Raw genomic sequence first — 25,559 nt, forward strand, 5'->3', positions numbered from 1 at the left:
ATCAACAGAACTTACATGTAAAATCTCTTAATTCTAACAAAACTATAACAAAATCTAACTGATTTTAGACTTATTTGTAAATAATGTAAGATCAAACTTAACAGAATCTAACTTATCTTAAACCTAATATGATTTAACCTTAACAGACCTCGAACTTAACAGCAAATAAACTTAACAAACTTAACCTTAATAGTATTTAGCATTTAATTTAACTTAAACTACTTAATAACAGATAAAACTTACTATAGACATAAAATATAGCATTTACTATAACTTACTTACAGGCCCGATTCTAAAATATTAAGCTAAAATAACTTTGTTCACGTGTTTGCTATAGCATTTCTATATCAAAAAGCACACTCACAACATCTCACTCATACAATCAGTCTAACATATCTTAACATTTTTAAACTTTTCAAAATATAATTCTAGAGTCTGATGTTCCACTGACTGAGCCATCTGGGCTTCTGATGTTAAAGTCTCTGCCAATACAGGTGATTTCAAGACAGCAACCAATGCCGAGCCAAACCGGCCGAAATTTGACCCATGCATACAGTACGCTGATTCCTGTTTCATTCTCTGCCAGGAAGAACTGAAGTGCTTTTAACTTTCCTTGTTTACCATCACTGGTTTCTTAATTTCAACAGGGATCTTTTCCTTTTGTTGACAAAAGTTACATCCATTAGGCTGTTAGGTCTTAAACTGAAGCTTTTGCCGGCTGTGGGGGGAAGGAGAAATGCTCCTGCTGCAAAAAGCGCTCCAGTCCCGCGGTGCGTGTGACGGAGCGGGCGAAACCCCCCCCCCTGCGCTGGATTCTTTGTTTACTCGCCGGCAGGCTGACTCTGCTGCAGGCACCGCTGCACCCGTGGCTGCTCCCCCTGCGGCGGCTTCGCTCTCTCCCCGCGGCGGCTTCCTGTGGTGTCGGGTTGGAGACAGAAGAAGGTGCCGATGCTGCAGCGATGACTTCTGTTGGTGCCTGGTCGTCCGAGCGGCATTTTTGGGCCCATATTATTTGATTTGCAAATGCAGCTGACGCTTGGTGAGGTGCAAGAGCGGCTAATACCTGACTCTGAGAGGACTTTGCCTGTTCTTGCAAGCCTATTCCTGACGTTGATTTCTGTTTGATCGCATCTACCACAAAAGCCTGCTGTCCCGTAGATATGAGGGCCATCTTCTCTAATGCCTCTTCTATAGTCCAATTAGTACCTAGGGTGTTAAGTACTCTCCTAGTAGTAGAATTACAATTTCGGAGAGCACACTCCCTGAGCAATACTCCCCTAAGATATTTTGGCACCTCAGCTCTTTCAATTTCTGCAGCAACCTTGTCAATAAAAGAGCTAAATGATTCCTCTCTGCCTTGCTTGATTCCTATATATACAGGTCTCTCTTCTGGTTCCTTTACCCTTTCCATCGCGAGTCTGACTAACCTTATTGCCTCCCGGCACTTCTCTTGACCTATTAAGGCTTGTGCCTCAGGACGAAAGAAAGGTCCCAGACCCATAAGCTCACTAACAGTGACGCCATGGAGGGGGTCACCCTGCTGCCTTTGTACTGCCACGCACTCGCTAACGAGCGCTTGCCAATGAGCATTAAACAGCAATTGCTGATGTTGGGTAAAGATTAATTTAACTATGCCACGACAATCATTAATAAGAAGAATACTGGTGTCAAAAATATAGTCGAGCATTTGCTTGGCTGGTTCGCTTTTAAAGCCAAACTGGCTAACAGTAGCTCGCAACTGAGATAACATCTTCCAATCTAAAGCACTAATTGTCGCTTGCATACCTCCGCCAGCCTGGGGGGTGAAAATAACCGGACAAGCCAGTTCGCTCGCTAAGCTTATCAACTCCTGGTCTCCCTTCTCCATTGCATCTTTGGCAAGAGCTGCCCACGCATCCCGTCTTTCCCGTGCAATCATCACCGCTCGATCGTTTTCCAACCCAGGGCTCTGATTACTTTTCGGGAACGGGACACACGTTTGTGGCCCTGGCTGCTGCGATGCAAGCAATACGGGAGACTCAGAAGCGCTATGCATAGCCTGCGGCAAAGCGGGCAATAAAGCACCCTGCGGAGCACCCTGCGGAGCTTGGCTCGTCAGGGGGGGCTGGCTCGTTAAAGGAGGCGGTAGAAGCGGCGCGGAGGGTAGTAAAGCGCCCTGTGGAGCTTGGCTTGGAGCCTGGCATGTAGCTGGACTCACAGCCTGGCTCGGTACCTGGCTCACAGCCTGGCTTGGCGCCTGGCTTGCCGAGGGAGGAGGCAAGGTCGGTAATGAAACCGTCCTCATTGCAGGGCCAAGAGGAGTCCCCGACTCTTTATCAAACTCCCTCTCTTGATCGTATTCTTTATTACGATCGTGAGCGGCAGTAGCCTGATAGGCAGCCCTCTTTTCCGCCTGAAACTGCAACAGTTCGTTGTTAATAACCCGCCATAATTTACCCATTTTCCTAGCAGTTTTATCATCGTCTAACGTAGCCTGCCATAATATATCACCAAATTTACGCCACTCCGACAACTCGTGAACCGTGTGGGGATTCACAAAGACTCCCCTTTCCAGACCATAAGCCAAAAGACCTTGCAATTCTTTCTGTAAGTCTATACCCTTAATTTGCCTTTTTTGCAAAAATGTAATAAAAAGTTCATATGCGGCTTGTCTTTCCATACCTCTTTTTAAGTGCGCACTTTCACCTAGCAGCGTATTCCAAGACTTCTATGCCGCACGTATCAGCTGGCCCATCTAATTATGGTCGCCAGGGCACGGCGCGTATCGGCGGTTTTCTTTTTTCCTCCGCTTTAATTTCGCGCTTATTGCCGCTCCCGCTGCTTCGGAGCCTGAACCATTCCTCACTTATCCTTTGGTGTTCGCAATCCCCGTGATGGCCGCGATCGTCGTGGTGTCCGCTATCACGTCCGGGTGTCACCAATTTGTTGAAGTGAGGGGGAGAACGACCATCCTATAATGCATCGAACTCCAAATTTATTGATCGATCAGTCACTTTAAATAACAGTGTTAATTAACTTCATGCATATTCCAAAATACAGCTTTATGATAGGCTAACAGAGAAAACTCTAACCACTCCTTTTGTTTTACAATACCGTTGATTGTTTACATCAAACAAAATCAGTGTTCTCACTGTGATACGAACGGTTCTCAAAACTTCCATAACTGTTCCCAGGGTGCCATCTTTTCCCAAAGAGGATGTTACCTTTGTTATGGGAAGACTGCCTGAGAACTTTATTGTTTATGCAAGGATGCCTGAGAGAGACTAATTGTTTATAGAAGTCAGGCTGGAAACTGCTTTGAAACTGCTTCACAGCTACCTGTTACTTTTCTCTCAGCTGCATGGCTTCGTGGCCTTTTTCTTTAAGCCATGCTTGAACTAAACTCCCGACACTTATAGTATAGTCTTAATGTAATATATATCATAAATTAATAAATCCAGCCTTCTGATCATGAAGCAAGATTCTCGTCTATCTCTCTCACCCTGAGGAACCCTTGAAAAGCCATGTAACAGAGAAGTAAAATAAGACCCTTAAAAAGACCTTCCTCCACCCCTCCCTCCTTCCCAGCTCTACCTCCTATCATCCCAGTGGTGCAAGGAGACAGGGAATGGGGGTTATGGTCAGTCCATCACCCATAGCTTCTCCCGCTGCTCAGGGAAAGGAGTCGTTCTCCTGCTCCGCCGTGGGGTCCCTCCCACGGGAGACAGTTCTCCATGAACTTCTCTGATATGAGTCCATCCCATGGGCAGCAGTCCCCCTCAAACTGCTCCAGCGTGGGTCACTCTTATGAAACAGTGGTAATTTACCAGGGTGGAAATCCATTTCAGATTTAGGTGAAATGTGCTGTTTAAAAAAACTGCCTCAGCTGAAGGAAAAATGCGAGAGAGATAAGGACCCCTTGAACTTTGAAACAGATGAAAACCAAGGCTGAGGCTGCAGGAGACAGGGCAAGATGACCCAGGAGTTCTTTCTGTACTTTCTGATAAAAAAACTAGCTGCAAGTTTAACAGGAAACCAGTAAAATGAATATGTATAAACCTATTGTGAAATTCTATGCATATGTACCAGTAAGGGAGATAAAAAAGGATCAAGAGTTCTCAGGGGTGCGCATGTCCTTTACGGGGAACAATCCCCACATGCGTCCAGCACTGTAATAAACATACCGGCTTTACAACTTTTACAAAGTGATGGAGCTTTTTTCCTTCTGCAAATCACTTCCATGGGGTGCAGTCCTTCAAGGACAGGCTGCTCCAGCATGGGAGTGGGGCCAGTCTCTCTACAAGTCTTCCACAGGATCACAACCTCCTCCCAAGCATCCACCCACTCTGGCTTGGGGCTCCTCCATGGGCTGCGGGTGGACATCTGCTTCCCTGTGGACCTCCATGGGCCGCAGGGGGACAGCCTGCTTTGCCCTGGTCATCACCACAGCCTGCAGAGGAATCTCAGCTCCGGTGCCTGGAGCACTTCTGTCCCCTCCTTCTTCACTGACCTTGGTGTCTGCATAGCTGTTCTTTGCACATGTTCTCACCCCTCTCTTCTCTGGCTGCAATTACAACTGCGCAATAACTTTTTTTCCTTTCTTTTTAAATGTATTATCACAGAGGGGTTACCACCATTTCTAATTGGCCCAGCCTTCACCAGCTGCACGTCCATCTTTGGAGCCACCAGGAATTGACTCTGCTGGACATGTGTCACGGTTTGAGAGGAAATGGGTTTTTTGGGATGCTGTGGTCAAACCAATAGGTGCTCAGATTTGAATATTGGCACCTGGCGTGGCCACTGAGGACATGGATACGCCTCTGAGAACACAGAGGGTTAAAAGCAGAGAACTCCCAGGAAAACTTTCTCTTGATTCCGGTCAGTGAAAGGTTCAGACCTCCCCTGCCCAGCTGCTGCTGGCTGGGCGGGGGAGGGAAAGCCATGCGGCAGGGTGAGGTAGGGCCTTGGACAGAGAGGGGAGGTGAAGAGGCCCTTCCAGGATGGAAGGGTGGAGGAACATTGGAGAGTCATTGGGCAACCACCCCTCCCCAGGAGAGAGAGAGAGAGGGAGAGACTGTGCCAGTGCTTGTGCCACCTTGAAATTTGACAGCAGGCCAGCTGAGAAGGATAAGGGGCGGGGGGGCGGCAAGAAGGTGCCCCGGCAGGGTAGCTGTGGGAGTACTGGACAGGCAGAGCCTGAGATTTTTAACCCTTTTCTTGGATGATGGAAACTTTACAAATGCTGATCCTACTGGAGCTGAATGAGAAGAGAGATAGAGATGAGATAAGAGGACATGGGCCATGAGAGAAGTGAAGAAGAATATTAGGTGGGAGGAGGTGATGGAGTGGCCTTTGGCATGACTTTTCTTGTATAGCCATGGACAGAACCATTTTTTTCCCTGTGACACAGAGACTGCATTTAGGGGGAGGCAATGGCTTGGAGCCAAGGGAGTGCAGTGATGTTATGTGGAGGAGTGCGTGAACAGAGACAATGGGTGAGGAGGGTATTTGGTGCGCTCAATCTTCAGTGGAGGAAAAGATCTCTGTTTTTGAGACCCCTCAGCCCCAGGGGGTGAAATTTGGGGGGGGGGACAGGTGTCCCGAAAGTGCTCTTTTTTGGACCTGGACAAAGCACCCTGTCCTAGGGTGACGTTATGATGCTTGTATCCCCTTTCATGTGCTCTGTTTATGTTGGATATTATGTTCTGTGCCTTTTAAGACTGGCTCTGAAAAGTGGAAGTTTTGTTTGGGTTTTTCTTATCAGCCTGGCGGGACACAGAGGGCTGCTTTTGCTTTTTTTTTTTGCTTTTGCTTTTCGCTTTGCTCTTGCACTTGCTTCTGCTTCACTTCGCTTCTGCTTGCTTTTTGCTTCTGCTCTTTAGCTAGTTTAGCTAAACAGTCCATATTTCTTCCTGGACTGTTTGTCCTCTCCTTTCTCCGACCATCTCGAACCTGCTCCGGACTGGGACCTGGAAAGACCGAGAGTTTGCACCTTGTGGCTGCAGCAGCTGCCCCAGCGTCGGAAGGACTGATAACAGAGCGACCACCCCCAAGAGAGACTTTCTGAATTTGTCATCTTTTTTCAGAGTGGTGTCATCCAGTATTGTTCATTTTGTGTGCTGGGGGGTGCTGTTCCTGGTAAATAAACAGGTTCTCTCCACTTCTCTCTGAGAAATTCTTTCCGAACTGGTTGGGGGGAGGGGCCCTGTGGGTTTGCTTTCTGGAGGGGCCCTCCTTTGGAAACTCTCAACCAAATTTGCCCTAAACCAGGACACACCCTTAAAAGGAAAACCCTAGAAGCAGCTCTGGTCCATACGCAGTGGTGAGAGCACTGGGCATGGAAGGAAGATGACATGATGGCAAATGATCTCCGGGCGGTATCACATGTGACATGGAAACACAAGCGGTCTCAACTGTGTTTCCAGGGGAAGCCTATGGCACAAGAGGGACTCCTCACTTGTTGATGAACTGAGAATTGATTATCTAAAGGATGGTTATGGACTGAGAGAGTTGGTGATCTGAGGGATGGATATATTGGAAATTTGGTGGGGGGAGGAGGAATGTTTTTGGAAGGTTTTCATTCTTTTTGTGTGTTTCTTTTTACGTATAGTTGTGGGTTAATAAAGTTTTCTCTTCTTTATTCCTAAGTTGGAGCCTGGTTTGCTCTATTCCTGGTTACATCTTACAGCAGACACCAGGGAGAATGTATTTTCATGGGGGCACTGGCATTGCGCCAGCATCAAACTGTGACAACATGGAAGAAGCTTTTAGCAGCTTCTCATAGAAGCCACTCCTGTAGCCCCCCCTGCTACCAAAACCAGGCAATGCAAACCCAATATACCCTTCATGACAGCAGTCCAGTCATGTGAGCTATCCCACCACGTCTCTAATTGCAATGAGATCAAAGCCCTGTGACTGCACACAGATCTCTAGTTCCTACTGTTTGTTCCCCATACTGTGTGCATAGGTGTACAGATGTTGCAGACATCTTTTTTGAAAGTCCTTTCTTAGGATTTTTTTCCCTTCTGAGAAGCTGAGGCCTCAGAAACAAAATGTAAACAATGGTTATCTGCTGCTGTGGAATGCATCAGGTGTGTCTGTGATTGGGCCATCTTGAATGTTTACAATTAATGGCCAACCACAGACCAGATAGCTTAGACTCTCTGTCCGAGCCACAGACCTTTGTTATTCATTCTATTCTATTCTTAGCTAGCCTTCTGAGAGAAAACTTTTCCTTCCATTTCTTTTTAGTTATTTATAATGTAATATATATATCATAAAATAATAAATCAAGCCTTCTGAACATGGAGTCAACATTCTCATCTCTCCCCTCACCTGAAGACCCCTGTGACCACTGTCACATACAGGCACTTTACAGAAGTGGGATTTTGTGTCAATATCTCAGTAGGGTGCAAGGAATTCCCCATACTCCTGTCTTGTGATTGCATCTTTGGCTGCTTGCACTTGCTGGAGGTATCCCCTCTTAAGCGTTCTTTCGCTACTTGGGTGAGCACTATAGTTCTCCCCCTCCCACATCTTATCCCTGTCGAGCCTGGCTATGTCCCTGTTCCCCTTCAAATCTAGTTTAAAGCTCTCCCAACAATCCCTGCTAACTCCTGAGTCAGGATCCTTTTATCCATTTGAGACATGTGGACATCATTTGTTGCCAGCAAGCTCAGCGTCATTTAAACTGCCCCATGATCAAAACCCCTAAAATTCTGCTGGTAACATCAGTCTCGAAGCCACATGTTCATCTGCATGATTTTCCCATTTCTTGCCCCACCGTTCCCTGCCAATTGCGGGACAGAAGAGAACACAACTTGTGCTCCAGATCCCTTGACCGGTTGTCCCAAGGCCCTGAGGTCCCTCTTTATTGTCCACAGCCTTCTTATTGCAACTTGGTCAGTACCCTGCTGGAAAACCAGTAGTGAGTAATAGTCAGTGGGCTGTACCAGACTGGGAAGCTTCTAGGTGATATCTCTTACCGAGACCCTAAGGGGGGCAGCACATCTCCCTATAGGTTGGGTCCAGTTGGCATATCAGGCTCTCAATTCCTTTTAAAAAGGAGTCACCGATGACTACTACCTTACTTTTTTTCTTAACTGTGGAGGTCATGATGCTGGAGGCTTCTCTGCCCTGCCCTAAGTGACGTCTCCAAGCTGGATGGACCTTCATCTACTTCCTCATTTCCCTGGTCCTCAAATTTATTTTGTAAGGGCACCTGGGGAAGTGAGGTAGGTTGGGAGAGATTTGTCTGCCACCTGGAGTAGAAACCCATTTCTATTCTCCTCGAAGGTCCCCTCCATCTGGCTAGCGGTAAGAGGGTAGGGGATCCATTGATTCTTGTGAAGTGGATGGCAAGTCTGTTTGTCTGAGGCTTGGTAGAGTGAGGCTTCCCCAGTCAATCTCTTCTTCAGAGTCCCTAATACTTCTTAGTCTTTTTACTTCAACTCTCAGTTAGACCACTAGGCTAAGTATATTGTTGACCTGATTGCACCCTCTAAGAGCAGCACCAGGCTCTGGCACTCCCTGCAACCTGAGACATGGACCCCTGCATGCTTTCATGGGCATTCTGTCTGAGTTGCCACATCCTTTCTGGTATGCACAAAGGAAACAACTTTTGCCTGAGTGTACACCATAGCTGAGCTCTCTTTGCAAGGGTGATGACCACTAACTGAGCTAACTGAGGTGGCAATGCCTCAGCCCACTTCCTGCTCTGCCTGCATGAACTTCCACACTCCTGGTCACTCTTGCTCTCTGTGAGTTGCTTATCTATGAGGGTCTGGGGCACCCCTCTCTGCTCTGGTATCAAGGTCTTGCTGGTTAGGAAAGCTCATCTTCCTCCCTCAGCACGATCTTGAGCTCCAGAGCACATCTGTCCGTGCAGATTGCCTCGGAGTCTTCACTGACATAGGCCACACATTTTCATGTACTTTTAAAAGTGCAGAGTTAAAAGGTGACCCTGTACTTAAATATAATGCATCTGTGTCAGAGGGTACATTTATGGTCTTTCATGTACTAGAAATCAAACTTTGATTTATTTAATTTACAATAAAAAAACATCTGACTGAAAGCAATATTGACAAAACTGCTACATGGATGATTAAAATATTAAGCTTATGAACACTTCTCTCAAAAACTACAATTTCTAAAAAAAGAAAGAGAAAAGGAGGAAAAGCTATCCACACCTTTGCCTAGTGCTCCTCCCATACAGAGAAACTCCTTAAAACCGCAAAAATATCTCTATTTGTCTCCTATCAGAAAGTAGTGTTGGGGAAACTAGACCAGAGATTTGACTTGGAAGAGGTCATAGTAAGTGATAAATTAAAAACTATTTTCCTCAGAGATACTGGAGCACAATCATTCATGATTAAAGCAGAATCATGTCCTGAAGTCATCCCTCTGACACATCAGAAAATATTAGTGAATCGATTAAATGGAGTAGTGGTTCCTTACTCAATAGTTAAGGTATGATTGGAATTTCCTTTTTTCACCCATAGTCATCCTTGTGCCCCCTCCCGCCCCAGTAGTGAATGCTGCTAAAAAACTTAAATATAACGTGTATGGATATTCTGTGAGGCAAAAGCTGGATACAGGGCAAAACTGTGACAGTGGTCACAAGGGTCTTCAGGGTGAGAGAGAGCCGAGAATGTTGACCTCATGTTCAGAAGGCTTGATTTATTATTTTATGATACATATTACATTATGACTATACTAAAAGGAAATAGAAGGAAAAGTTCTCAGAAGGCTAGCTAAGGTAAGAATAGAAAAGGAATGAATAACAAAGGTCTGTCTCCTGGCAGAGAGCGAGACCCAGCTCTGCCATGAGTGGTCAGCAAATCCAAACATCCACAGGAGACCAACCACGGATCCACCCGCTGCACTCCACAGCAGCAGACAACCACTGCCCAAACTTTGTTGCTGAAACTTCTCAGCTTCAGCAGGAAAAATCCCAATGAAAGGATTTTAATGAAAAGATGTCTGCGACACAAAACTAAACAGGTTTTTGAAACAACTGATAAAGAAAAAATGCTTGTTACCTTTTTCAGCATCAAATAGTTAGGGGATGGGAAATAAGTCCCCATGTCCACTTGGCAAATTGATTATGCCAAACCTTTCCCTCAAATACCTGACAAGTGATGTTATATCCTTACTGAAGTTGAAATAATATTGGGCTCAGGGAATGTTTTTCCATGCAGGAAAGTTGATGGTCTAACTCCTGTGGCAGGACTTAACGGATAGTTTTCTGACACTCCTATGCCTTCTGCTGTGCAGTCTGACAATGGCTCTCATTTAAAATTGTACAAGAGTGATGTGAACATAATGGAGCTGCCTGACTATTCTACCTGCCCAACAGACTCCAAAGTAATGGCGTGGTTGAGAGATGGAATGATCAAATAAAATGAACTCTAGAGCTCAACTTATATACAGAAAAACAAAGCAAAGCCCTACCTGAGGCTGTCTGATGCTTAAATAACTGACAGACACCCGCCAGCTGCCCAGTGGAATGAGCTCATTTTTCTGGTCTCCAAACAACAAAACTTTTAAAACCCCTGCTGTCAGCCTGTTCCTTTTCTCAGGGTGATGCTGTTCTTGACTGGAACAATAATCATGTCATTCAGTTCATGAACATTATCTCTCAAATGGGTAATGAATCAAACTTTTGGTATTGTTTACACCATTCTCAGTCTTTACATGCTAATTCCGCATGGTTAGCTGAATCTGTTCCTGAAACATCTTGGTATCAATCTAAACTGGTATACTTACTTCCCAATCCTCCAACTTATGAAGTCCAAACTTTTAAGGCACATTTTTATGATAAAACCCCATGGTGCATTACAATGCCCAAACACATAAATACAGTGTGGGAAAAACAAGCCTTTGTGACTAAGTAAAAACAACAATTGGACCACCTGTAACTGGCATAACATGACAGGCTCTACATATGCAAGTTCTTTTTCATACTATTTGAACAAACCACACTTGCCTACTCAAATCTCATCATCTTGACAATGAAAAGGAGATTTATCAATGGTATGAGGAATATTTCCCTCAATATTCTTATGAAATCAAATTGGTGGCCTACCATTCTAGCATGTGGATAGTTCTGGCTCTGTAGCAGAAACACATATAAAAGTCTTCCACCACAATGGGAAGGAAGTACTTGAATCATAGCACATCTTGCTTCCTGTGCATTTCAAACCAAAAATTTAACTATTCTCTTTTCACACAACCATTAGCCTGTATGCCATAAGCATTTTGTGATTAAACCTCTGATAAAAACACCTATTTACACCTATATCACAATTAGCTATTCAAAACCATTAAGCCATAGACTATCTTCTAGCATCACAAGGAGGTGTATGCGAACTGCCAAACACCATTTGTTTTTATACTAATGAATCTAAACAAATCAAATATCATATAAACATAATTCAAAGACCGATGCCTTGAGAGGCTACCTAGAGCAAAAGCTAGACATAGTTAAAGGATAAAGTAGGTATTTATTAAAAAGGCCTTCAAAAGAAATACCTTGGGCAGTACAAGAGCCTGGCTGAGGCTACACCCAAGATGGATGATGGGTCATGAATTTTCACACTTTTATAAGTTTGTTCCATTTGCATATTGGGGTTAATTGTCCAATTACAGCTTCAGGTAATGAAGTCACATTCTCCTAGTTTGCTCCCCCCAATTCACTTTTGTTTATACTTTTGGGGCCTGAGGCTGCAATGGTGACCTTGTTTCACAGGCTGGAAAAGGATTGTTTTGTCTAACTAAACTGTGAAGAGAACTTGCTAACACTCTATATGAAGTTCAGAGTTGTATACTAATGCAGTACAGAATCTGAAAAATATGAGAGCTAAAACTTAAGGCATCAAGACAAGTTCATACCTTTCACCAAATAACTCGAGCAACTCTTGTCAGAAGGTCTATGAACTGCCTAGTTTTGGCTGTGGTCTTGGTTACTTTACTTCAGACCATGGGCCTGTCATGTTCTGTTAACATTAGCTCTTACTATGGCTGTTGGAATTATGTTATTTTGTATTATATCTTGCTTTAAATCTTTATGCATATTTGTTTCTAAAAATTAATGTTTTATAGTCTCCTCCCTCCTCGAATGAACAGCCTTCAGACAACAAGTGGCCCATTACTGCCGTGGAGTCCTCTTTATGACTCAATTACTAAATTGCAGGTCATGGGCAAGAGGTGATGGTGCCACCACCACTGGTGTCCTTCCCTGTTTGTGATGGTGTTGGGGGTGGGGTGTGACTGGTGCCCCCTGCTCCCAACCCCTGGTAATATGGTTAGCATAACTAATGTCATTTTATAAGGCAAACAGACATTCTCTGTGACCAACCTGGTTATATATTAGCCCCCTTTCTCCTCATTATCAGGCCCTGAAGGTCCTGTGAACCAAGCAGATGAATCACATTTCTTCTTTCCTACCCTACTGGCCTCAAGATTCCAGGGTGCCAGGATAGCTACTCCCCTCCTTACTGGCCTTGAAAGTCCTGGGCACCCAGATAACCAGGTGTTGTTGGTGACTCCGTCACAGAATAGGGAAGCATAACAGAGCAATTACAAGTTCTAAGTGGGAACTTGGACCAGAACTGCTGCTCATCAGTGAGACCTGTGACCTCCCAGTGGCCAGGGGTGCCTCCACTGTCACCTGCTTCCTCCGAGGACTGAGTGACAAGTGTTCTTTTATATGTTTTTCAAATCTAGATTATGATTGCTATGTTGATACAGTAAACCAAATACTAAGATGTGACCTGACCTGCAGAGGGTCCAGGTGATTAGAAACCATAAGCTAAGTGGTGCTATAAAATTCTGTACTACTGTTGCCAGATGAAAAATTGTCTACACCTGGTAAGATAACGCAATGCTTATTCTTCAAAACCCACTGGTCTGTGGAACTGCACAATGTCCATTGTGTAAGAAGAACTGGAAAGCAAGCAGACCACTTGTGCCAGCTTTTACCAGTTCACTGGGTAGTCAAGTATGACTTTGGAGTTACTGACCACCAGGGACCACCAAAGTGACCTCAAAGACAGAAGAATGCATGCGTAAAGGGGAGGGAATATATGTTAATGATTTCAGGGAAATAGCTATCATATGTATGTTTATTTTGGGAAAATCAATGAATATGTATGTAAAATATCATATCTAAACAGGAACTTTCCTGTACTCAGCATGCATGACTTTAGGAGGATCTATCCCTTCATGCATCCAGCCAAATAAAGAATGCATGCTTCTTAATGCTTCATTGGTGTTAAGGCATTTTTATTTTTACTAATTTTTTGGTAACACTATGCTACTTTATAAAATTGTACTACATTGATTCTGCTTATAGAAATCTTGTATTATTCTGATTTATAAATTATATTCTATACTAATCATAAAATCCTGTTAAGTAAAATAAATCTTCAGCTGTAACTACGACTTAGTGCTGTCATCATTTTGCCAAAGATCCCTGAAAAAACCTGTCTGTCCCCTTGGTTTCAGGTGACACCATGTGATCTAGATACATTTATCGATGGCTACTGTAGCATATCACTTATTAGTTAAGCTATTAAATCTCTGCAAGAAAAAAAAAGCCATGCTAATCAATACAGTAACTTTCAAGTTCAGTGGAAGGTATGATATATATTTTTTATAAAATTAAGATTAAAAACAGATATACAGATATACCAGAAATGCTAGAGCAGTTTAAACAAAAAGGTAATGTTAGAAGACTTTTGCATTGAAATTTACTGCAAAAGTATTTTCTAGTTAAGACTTTTGACATACTAAGTTCCTGTTTCATAAACATTTTCTAAAGCTCTAAGCACTTAGGCTCATGCAGTCATGTAAAAGTCAAGCTACCTTTTTTGTGGCAGACTAATGCTTCAACACTGGCATGAAGTTTCCCAAGTTGCTGATCCAGATTCTCAAATTGCTCCTGTTTTTCTTCAAACCACTCACAAAAGAGGGAAAAGTCTAGCATTATAATTTAGATTACCAACAGCATTCCTTGTTTTAAAGAAGCAAATGATTCATTTATTGCTAGGATGGTCAATTGATACAGCTAAGAATCCAAGCCCATAAAGCAGATTACTATTCTATTTTCTATGTGCACAGCTTTAAAATACAATTGTTGAGCTTCATTAATTTGATTCATTCATTATTTAAATTTTAAAAAATTAAGCCTTACTGCAACTGATTCATTCATCTTAATTGTCATTTTGTTGACAGCATCAGCATCCTTGTTTACCATCCTCAATATTCCTGCTCCACTCAGAGCCTGGGTGTTAACCACTCTAGGTAGCTGGAAATTAATGACAAATAAGGGCAAACAGATTGGTTAAAAGGCTGAAGGTTTAACTGGGTGCAAGGGGGATAAAAGGATAAACTATTTTCTTTACTCCTATGTGTTATAATTTAGTGAAATACAATTTCTCAGTTTTACTAATTTTACATTCTCAGAGGAAAACTTAACAATACAGACTATTTACTTTACTTCTGCACCTTTATATTTAAATGGAACAAACAACCTACTTTTCAGAAGTTATGAACTAGCCGAAGGTCATAGCTAGTCAACTATATACTACCAAGAAAAAACTGCCACTACAGAAACAGAAAAGCTTAGATTTATAATTTCATACATAAATTCTGTAAACCACTTCATTATAATGCACGATTCACACTGTGTACAGTTCATAGAAAGTTGATGTCTTTTTGCTTTTAAATATAGGCCAGGTTTCAAAACCTACCTCATGAATATTGAGATAACTGTGCATTTTGAGGTACTGCAAAAATCCTCATTAATAAGTTAACAAACTTGAAATTGATATTATTCTTTGTTAACATTAGTCTGAATATATCAGTCCATTTACCCTTCATATCGGATACTTTGTGTCAGCAGCACTGACACTTTTAAGTTATCTATCAATTATGCTTCTGTCAGTAATGAGGCCTCTGTGACTTATTAGCATAGCTAAGATACTGACAATGGCCAAAATATAACCCACTATTACAGCAAATCAACTGTGTACATTTATAGACGTGTTTTTGGAGACATAATAGACAACCACAAAATATTTCATTTTGTGAAAGGGGCCAGATTGATAGTACTGGTGACTGAAGTCCTCAAAATGTCTAGTGTGGCCAGCAGCACGGCATGCTTGTTCACGTTATGCCAATAAACATCAAGCTTGACTCCTAGAGGCAAGAACTGCTTCCAAGCCAGTCTAATTCATTATTTTAATTAACTCTCAGTAGCACTGATTATGGACTTTTATTCTGTGTATGATGAGCTGCACACAGAACCGGAAAGACCAACTCACTTGGCAGAAGTCATTGAACAGCGGATAGCTTTTGGTCACTACTAACCTAAGATTTATCAAAGGCAGTGGGAGTAGGCTTTGTACACAATTACCTAAGTAGCCTTTTGTCACTCTGTCCCATGAACAGTACAATCCAATTTGATTTCATATTAATTTAGGAGATAAGGTCTCAATACAAAGAGTGCATTACTTGGTAGATTACCACATCTTGAAACAAATAAAGAATTTAAAAGACTAAATACCTCAGAACTTTCCAAGAATAGCCTTAAATCTGGTTCTTGCAACAAGGTAGGGTGTTTTACTGTTCTTTGTAGATACCTATGATTTAAAAAAGTTCAAATATTAGGTAACAAAATGGACTTTATGTGCCTGATGGCATTGGAAAGTATCCTTTACATAAAGAATGGGTACAATGCAGGCAGCATGTAACTTTTTTTATTATCTAATGGGGTTTGAACAGTTGTAGTCATCTCTAGAGACAAGTTGTTGGCAGTGGTTTCTAACCTAGTTTGTTTATATTAAATTGAAGGTGTCATAATGTGCCATAAATCTATGTTGCACAGTATTAAAATAATATACCCGGTATTTTCAACACCTCAGTGAAGGCTTCCTGTTCTAACAACTACCAATTTAAATGAACTATTTATTTGTTGGCTAGACAGCCTTCTACCTATATTAGTTTTAAAGGACTCATCCACCCAGAAGTTAAATTAGTGCAAGTCTTTCTTTTAGCATTTTTTTGCATTTCTGCTTGGCTCTAAAAACCATTGATTGTACAAATAAGTTGAAGATGGAAATTTCTACATTTCTAATTCACTAAAAACTGCTGCAAGTTTGTCCAAACTGTTTTTAATATTATATATTAACAGAAAGTGTCTGTCATTTAGAAGAATGCTTTACAGAAACTTAATACTTGAAAATACCATGAGAGCATGAGAAAGTATTCAATATTGCCAATTAAGATGCAATAACAAAACATCATTAGCAGCATTTGTATTTTTTGCAGAGCTTTAAGTTTGCTCAAGCCTCAGCTGTAAAGTACCAAAACTGATCCATTACAGGCACAAATTGCTTGGAAACTGTCCCAGAAAGTTATATAGACTGGGACTTAACTGAAAGTTTGAGTACATCGATATTGTAAACAGAATGTATTGTCTCTATCCTCCATTAGATATGGTCACCAGACCCTTATTTTTCTTCCTAAAGAAGCTAAGAGTTGCAGCAAAACTTTTTCATACATTAGATTGCTCAACCTTCACTTGCTTGTTCTGATAGTCAACTGTAGGCACAGTTTGTGGAAATTGGGAGTGGGGCTGTGGCTGAGCCTTATATCTAATGGGTTACAACTGTGTAGGAGAGGTGACCAATATTGAAGGTAATGAGACATGGAGCGCCCAGGTGTACTGACCAATCACAAAAGGGTACAGAGAGCACAGAGGTGTAATGCATGTAAGATGAAGGGTATAAAAGGTTGTACTGAAGAACAATAAAGCCCTGATTCTTAGAACCATCTTTGGAGTCAATCGTACCTCCACCATGTCAGGGGTTGAGAGGAAGTGAGATTTTTTGGATGCTGTGGTCAAACCAATAGGTGCTCAGATTTGAATACTGGCACCTGGTGTGGCCACTGAGGACATGGATACGCCTCTGAGAACATAGAGGGTTAAAAGCAGAGAACTCCCAGGAAAACCTTCTCTTGGTTCCGGTCAGTGAAAGGTACAGACCTCCCCTGCCCAGCTGCTGCAGGCTGGGCGGGGGAGGGAAAGCCATGAAGCCGAGTGAGGTGAGCCAGGATCCTGAAGATGGAAGGGTGGAGGAGCACCAAGAGACATTGGGCAGCCACTGCCCCCCCCCCCCCCAGGAGAGAGATAGAGAGAGACGGTGTCTGTGCCTGTGCCACCTTGAAATTTGATAACATGAGGAGGAGAAGGAGGGGGGGTGTGCGGTGAGAAGGTGCCCCGGCAGGGCAGCTGTGGGAGTACTGGACAGGCAGAGCCTGAGATTTTTAACCCTTTTCTTGGATGATGGAAACCTTACAAATGCTGATCCTCCTGGAGTTGAATGAGAAGAGAGATAGAGATGAGATAAGAGGAAATGGGCCACGAGAGAAGTGGAGAAGAATCTTGGGTGGGTGGAGGTGATGGAGTGGCCTTTGGCATGACTTTTCTTGTATAGCCATGGACAGAACCTTTTTTTTTTTTCCTGTGACACAAAGACTGCATTTAGGGGGGAGGCAATGGCTTGGAGCCAAGGGAGTGCAGTGATGTTATGTGGAGGAGTGCGTGAACAGAGACAACGGGTGAGGAGGGTGGTGGTGGTACCCTCTGTCTTCAGGGAAGAAGAAGATCTCTGTTCTTGAGACCCCTTGACCCCAGGGCGTGAAATTTGGGTGGGGGCAGGTGTCCCAAAAAGTGAGAGACTGTGTGCTTTTTTGGACCTGGACAAAGCACCCTTAAAAGGAAAACCCTAGAAGCAGCTCTGGTCCATGCGCAGTGGTGAGAACACTGGGCATGGAAGGAAGATGTCACGATGGCAAATGATCTTCGGGCAGTGCCATGTGTGACATGGAAACACAAGAGGTCTCAACTGTGTTTCCAGGGAAAGCCTATGGCACAAGAGGGACTCCTCACTTGTTGATGAACTGAGAATTGATTATCTAAAGGATGGTTATGGACTGAGAGAGTTGGTGATCTGAGGGATGGATGTATTGGAAATTTGGTGGGGGGAGGAGGAATGTTTTTGGAAGGTTTTTGTTGGAATAATAGCTAACCAGGAATTAGAAAAGTACAAGGCCGTGGCTCAATTGAGTCCCTGCAGCTGCCAAAACAGTGTCCTTGAGCATAGCTGTGGTACGATAACAAGTAGTGAGAGAGACATGAGAAAAAGAAATGTACGTTCTAAAGAATGAGGAAGAGCTGATATTGTAATATAACCAATAGACTACTTAGCTTACAGAATATGCTTGAGCTTATTACTTGTAAATAAATGTCTGGTGCTCTAATTAATAAACGAAGCTGGCTGATTCTCATATTGACCGTCCCAAATTTCCCTGCGCCGTGACAGGTTTTCATTCTTTCTGTGTGTTTCTTTTTACGTATAGTTGTAGGTTAATAAAGTTTTCTCTTCTTTATTCCTAAGTTGAAGCCTGCTTTGCTCTATTCCTGGTTACATCTTACAGCAGACACCAGGGAGAATGTATTTTTCATGGGGGCACTGGCATTGTGCCAGCGTCAAACTGTTACACACCATAATCTGCTGACTCTGATATGATTCCAAGGTAATTTGGGTAGACGACTGTGGACCCAAGAGCGGTAAGATGATGGGGCCCAGCAGAACTGAACCAGGCAAGAGCCTGAGGAACTGAGCGGGTGACTTTCAAACAAGCACACCACCCCCAGGTGAGCAGCTGGGATCTTAGGAATGGGGGCTCAGATATCAGCAGAGGAAAAGTCCATCTTGGACATCCTGCTGTGAATTCTACATAGGAAAGGTAAAAAGTGTAAGGAATGGGCGCTACCATTTTGTTCGTTTGGTTTGGATGAAACAGAATGACTATGAATGCACAGACTGCCTTCTTTTTTGAAACATGGGAAGAAGCAGGGCATGCACTGTGGGACACAGCTACACTGGGGGACGAGACAGCTGCAGGGTTGCTTACAATGTGATGTGTAGTTTGGGATACCTTGTTACAAATACAGGTCAAGAGAGAAATGGTAGTCCCCGCCATCGGTCCCCCAGCTCCGCTCTCAGTTGCCGCTTCGGCAGCTGACCCCCCTGCTGCAGCCATGTCCCCTTTGTCTCCCCCTCCCTCCATGACTGCTCCTTCTGTGAACAGTCCTATCCTGATTGTATTGCCTGAGAATTTCCCTCTTCTCCCAGACACTGATGATGAAATTCCAAGATCTTGGGAAGCAGCACTGGTCTAGCCTGGCCATGGTAGAACCACTGCGACCCCACCGCCCACATGAACGTGGAGGCCCACAGAGGTTTGGGGTGGCGGCCAGGAGCCTGCGCAGGTTGCTGAGAAAGGGCTGCCAGCTGCTGCAGCTCCCCTTGGCAAACAACCACCTCTGCCACTACATGGGAAGTATGGAGATAACCAGAAGCTGCTTCCGAGCGCTGCTGCCGCAGACAGAGCTGGGGCTGCTGAGCCCTGGGGAGAATTGGTAGGGCTGTATCAGCAACATTGAATGACTCCTGTCTATCCTCTGCAGCCATCAGGACACTGTAGCAGAGGCTGCGTGGAGGCTGCAGATGGGCAGGCACACACCCCACAGGCAAAAGCAGATGGTGCATCCTGTTCACAACCAGAGCATGTTTTGATCGATTCATTTGAGTCAACAGAGTTAAAGGAAGTAAGATGTCTGCCAACCACCCCTCTGCTTCAAGAAATACTTGTACCAGAACCAGTGACAGTTCTGGTAAGAAGGGCAGATCCAAAAAGATTTTAGCAAAAATTCTATGAACAAGCAAAGGAGATGGGGGAACTAGACTTGGCAAATCAGATTCTAGCATGTCCCATGATCTGAAATAATAGTGACAGCCCAGATGAGTGGGAACATTTTCACTGGAGTGTGATCAAAGACTTAAGATACACGATGATGCAGCATGGTTTTACTTCTCATTTCGCTCAGTCTATGGTGCAAGGGATCTTTACTACTGAGTTAACCCCCTTCAGTTGTTGGCAGATAGCTCCGATTTGCTTGTCCTCAACTCAGATGTTGATTTTTGAGGCACGTTGGAGATGGTTAGTGAATGAGGTCGTCTTAAGTAATGTAAAACGCTCTCAGGATGACCCTTGCTTTGGAAAGGGTCCGCCCCAGCTCATGGGAGACCCTCCAAATAACGCCCCACAGCTACAAGCCAGGCTGCACCCCTTAGTGCTAGAGGAAGGAAAAGATCTTGCATTTTTTGCTATGCAGCATGTGCCGGATATGGGGGCTCCTTGTCAGTCATGGGCGACTATTAAACAGAAGCCTAGTGAGCCATATATCACGTTTATAGATTGCCTTAGGGAGGTGATTGAGAAACAAATTGATAATGTAGCAGCCCAAGAGGCTTTGCTTTTACAACTGGCTAAAGATAATGCTAATACAGAGTGTAAGCAAGCCTTATTGCCACTGCAGAATCCTATGCTAGTAGATATGATTGAGGCTTGCAGCAAAGTTGGGACAACACAACATCAAATGGAGCAGGTTACAAAACAGGTTACTGCAGCTGTGCAAATCTCCAGAAGTTGTTTTCAATGTGGTCAAAGAGGGCATTTCAAGAGAAATTGCTCCAATCAGCCCGGTGGTTTTTCGGTGCCAGGGAACAGCAGGCAACGCCCTGTCGGACTGTGTGTACACTGCAGCTGACCGGGACACTATGCCAAACAGTGCTATTCTAAGTTTGATAGCAAAGTACGAGCATTGCCACCCAGAGGGCCGCCGGGGGCTGGGAATAGGTCCAGATACCCTTTCCAGGCTTATGCGGCACACTCAGTGCCAGAACCAGGGGTAGTGCCGGAGTGGATGTGATCACACCTGCCTAAGTCACCATAGGCAAGACCAAGGTACATGAAATATCGATGGATGCTTTTGTACCTTTGGGATACAGGGTAAGTACATTACTGGTTATTGATGTGGACTATCTTGGGCAGATTAGTGCCATGGTGTGAGTGCTCGTATTGTTCAATTGCTTTACATATGTCTATGTCTATATAGATACATAATTTAGCAGGTGAATAATATAAGGAAGGAAATGAGCCACAGGATATTCCTATTTTCTTTTTCACTACATTATTTTTCAAAAATGTTTAACTACAAAAGGTAGTTTGCACTCATGCACTGATCCAAAGCATCTTGAATAAACCCTAGATCTCAGTTAAAGGTGAGAGGACTCAAGAATTTCAGAGTCACTATAATGCATTTGTAAAAATCTGATGTTGGCAAGAGATGCAGTTAGATTAGTTGGTCTCTTAAAAATGGACAGAAATAGGTCATTGGAGGCAGTAGGAAAACGGGGAAAAGTATGAAGGATACTAAGAAAGCTGTGATGTCTCAATATGAAGTTCCTCTAGCAGATACATTTTGCAATGCAAGTACCTAGTGCCGAATCTCTTGAAAGAGAAGCTGGAGGTTTCAGATCTACCGGCACCCCCAAGGTCTTTGGACCTAAATGGTTACTGACTCTAGATCTAATAGGAAGTGTTGTTTACACATATGAGGTTTTCCCCCCTCCCCGACCCCTGCAAGTGACTGTTGCTGGTAGATCTGACACTGGAGCTGATGTCACTATTATTTCAAAGACACAATGACCTTTTACTTGGCCCACAGTAATATCTGCAGCAGTGGCAGGAGTTGGGGCAACAACTGACAGTTGCCAAGGTCCAGTACCTGTGAGTCTTGTTAATCCTGATGGGCAGGTAGCTACAATCTGCCCTTATATAATCTCAGTACCTTTAGATTTGAAGGGATGTGATTGTTTGACTCCATGGTACAGCAACACACTCCCTGGAAGTCTTTGGGAATGGAAATCTTAGACCAAACTGTTGAACTGCAGATGGTGACTATTCTGCATTTTATACAAACATTGACCTACTTGCAAAAATTGCTAAGTGCAATTAATTGGATCAGGCCACTGTTGGAATTATTGAATGTGCTGTTGGCACCACTTTTTGATGTATTAAAGGTGATCCCTCCTTGTTATCGTCCAAGAGCTTATCCCCAGGAGAGCTTGATGCATTAGGACGGGTAGAAATAGTAATGCAAGGGAGACAGCAGAAACATGTGGATGATGGGAACATATAGACTCTATCTTATTCTTGCATGTTACTTTATGAAGCTGTATAGTTATTGATGCAATTAAAGTTGTATAGCTATTGACAGAATTGTATAGCTGTTGTATTTGTTACTATCCTGATATATGGCCTTTAGCTTATTCTTGTGTGTTGTTTTATAAAGTTGTACAGCTATTGACCTTGTCAATATTCTGTAGGTATAGGTATAGGGATTTTGATAGGGTGCGGGAGAACATTACCAACTATGAGGGAGAAGAAAGGGACTTTGAATGCCTGTTGGAGGCTTTTAGGACTAAAGATGACAGGATAAAAGAGTTAGAAAAACTAAAAAAAAAAAAAATCTACTATTTGAAATCTAGAAAGTAAAACAGTAGCTCTGCAAGGGAAATATACCAGCATAGACAGAAAACTAAAAGATGACATTAGAAGGACAAGGCCAGACTCAGTTTGAACAAGATCAAGTGCTTGAAGCCAAATCAGAGGAGATCAACAGATTAATTTTGGAACTGGCAGCATGGAAGCCGAAATATTGAGAGCTGAATACTCAGTACAATGTGTTTATTTGCTAGTAAAACCTATGTGTTGTACTTCAACATGTCTTTCTACCTATTAGCCACAAGTGAAAGATGTGAAATATGTCATAATGTCAATTTACCTAAACATGTCTTTCTAGGGATGTTGCAATTTTATAATTAAAGAAGAATGGGGGAGTTGTAGGGGGACAGATAGCGATAGTGCTGAAGGCAGTCTTGCCCCTGATAAATTGCAGCTGTGCCAATTACCAAAGAGTGGGAACAGTCTTGCCCTCACAGCTATGGATGGATGTTATGAAAACAAGTACAAAACTAAACAAGGGGAAGCGTTGAAAAGAACAAGACAAGAGGGAGAGAAGCAGCAAGCAGAGACATTGCTTCAGCAGACAGAAGAACTGAAATTACAGCAGACAAAAGCAACAAAAACTGAAAAAGGAACAAGAGAATTTACTATAGCAGCAGTGGGAGTGAGAGACAGAGTAGATCTATTATTCAATACAATGTGTACATTTGCTGGTGAAACATATGTGTTGTGATAGTGAATTGCAGCTATTAATCTTTGTTAATAGTCCATAGGCATAGGTATGAAAACTGATTCCATAGTCATAAGTATAAAGACTTTGATGGTGCTTGTTAATATCCCATAAGTAAAAAACTTTGATATGTATGTTGGTTTGGGGAAGGAATTAAGGTCAGTACACCAATGCAGTCCAGAATTAGTGGAGCCTACACAAAAGATACTTGTACCATGCTTGTAGCATCCCTTCTACAAGGGCCCCATAGAAGGATGGTAGACACAGCATTTATTTAAAAGAAAAGAAAGGGGGAATTGTAGGCACAGTTTGTGGAAATTGGGAGTGGGGCTATGGCTGAGCCTCATATCTAATGGGTTACAACTGTGTAGGACAGGTGACCAGTATTGAAGGTAATGAGACATGGAGTGCCCAGGTGTACTGACCAATCACAAAAGGGTACAGAGGACACACAGGTGTAATGCATGTAAGATGAAGGGTATAAAAGGTTGTACTGAAGAACAATAAAGCCCTGATTCTTAGAACTGGCTTCGGTGTCAATTGTACCTTCACTGTCAGTCATTAACAAGTACTATCTGACATGGCAAATAGTTTTTTCTTTTGAACTTTGCTACTAGGGAATAGCACTTACTGCAAGAGTGTTAACTAGCATTTTCAGTGGAGACAACTACAGGTATGCGTGAAGACACCTGTCAGGCTTGTAATACTTAAGTTCACTATTCTAAGCCATAACCATCAGTGAATTTTAAAAAAAGGCAAATTGCTTTTCTGCCCACTTTTCCCATGATATCAAAAGGGTTAATTAAATTTTTACTGTTTCTGTGAAACTTTAAGCAGAGAAACAAGGCATGCAAAAGCTGCTATCAGCAAGAACCTTTGGAAGATAACAAGAAATCTGGCTCAAGAATGCCATGACAGACAAAACAAAGGACTGAATCTCTGGGAACTTGGGATGGGATTTATGGTAATGGGTAAATTGTAATACGTATGTAGTGATTGTATATAAGCAACACACTTGTAGAATCTTATGTCCACATGGGGTTAGAATGTCCTTCGTGAACCTCAGGCCTGAATAGATGATGCTCTCTTTTGATGCCAAACTGATTTTTGCCTTTTTGCTTTGATATATTCTTTATATATTCTTCATATATATTTGTAGCTCTGTAGCCAATTATTGTATAACTACAGAGATTGATACCTAGCATTTCACCAACTCTGTTAGACAGAAATACAAAACACGTTCTTAAAGGCGCCAATCTCAATCTTGCTTCCTCCGAGAACCAAGGTTAAACCAGCTTCTCGAGACACTTTCCCATAAACAAAGTTTTGTTAGTATCTAAAGGGGATGAACAGAAGAGGGTTGAACCAAGGGAGGAATTACCTCATCACCTGTGTCTCTAATTGGGGATTCTTGCCAGTTATGCTAATTTGATAAACTCAGAAAATTGTGCCCACTTTATATCATGGGCCGTACCTTCAGTGCATTTTAAGTGTGCATCTCAGCATGTTGTGCACCAGAAAGGGTTCTTTAGAAAGGTAACCACATTTTATCACCTAACTGTGTCTGACTCATGAATTTAGGACCAGAAAAAGGCATCACTAACACAACTTCGGTGTTGGAGACTTTTATTCTGATATTTCAAACAATTGGCAGTGGGAAGAGCTATCACCCCATGCATCCAGCAGAATAAAGAATGCCTGCTTCTTAATGCTACATTGGTGTTAAGGAGTTTTTTATTTTATAGAATTTTTGGTAACAGTTTTGGACACCCAGGTGAAACGTACTCCTGAATTTCAAGGCATCTGAGCTGTCACCAAGGGATTCTCAGGGAGAACCTTTGATCCCCGGTAAGAAGGAAATCAGAGCAAGACCCCTGGTAAGATAAAGGCATTCTTTACTTTAAAGGTGTTAACTGTTAACCTGCCTGTAAGGTGCAGCAAAAGCTATGCAGGGTTCAGTTTAAAGGTACCTAAGGTGGGAACAGGGAAGGGTTAGAGTGCCTTCTAGGAGCTCCTAAATGGTAATTGGTTATAATATGAAACAAAACCTCAAAAGAGGCATCACAGGTATCACCACAGGAATGTATCTTGAAACATCAGAGACAAATTGAGGGTGATCCCCTTACACGAGAAAAACTAAAAAATATTGTACTTAGTGGTGACCACTTTATACATTGGAAAATAAAGAGAAGTGGCATAAGGATGGAACATTACAGTATACCATATTGTAATTAATGTTGTTTTGTAGAAAGGAGAGTAAGTGGTATGAAGTTCCCTATGTTGACCAGCTTTTCACCTTAAGAAATCATCCAGAGTGGCTGTCCTGGGGTGACTTTATGATGCTTGTATCCCCATTCATCTGTTTAGCCCAGAAATAAGTTTTGCACCTTTAAGACTAGTTCTGAGA

The 25,559-nt window shown here is 42.8% G+C and overlaps 1 pseudogene; it reads right to left on the minus strand.

The window, feature by feature from the left end:
- The window catches only part of LOC132086135 (sorting nexin-2-like), a 194,219-nt pseudogene that overhangs the window by 55,277 nt on the left and 113,383 nt on the right, over nucleotides 1-25,559 (minus strand).

This window comes from Ammospiza nelsoni, chromosome W (genome assembly GCF_027579445.1).
Source record: "Ammospiza nelsoni isolate bAmmNel1 chromosome W, bAmmNel1.pri, whole genome shotgun sequence".
NCBI lineage: Eukaryota > Metazoa > Chordata > Aves > Passeriformes > Passerellidae > Ammospiza > Ammospiza nelsoni.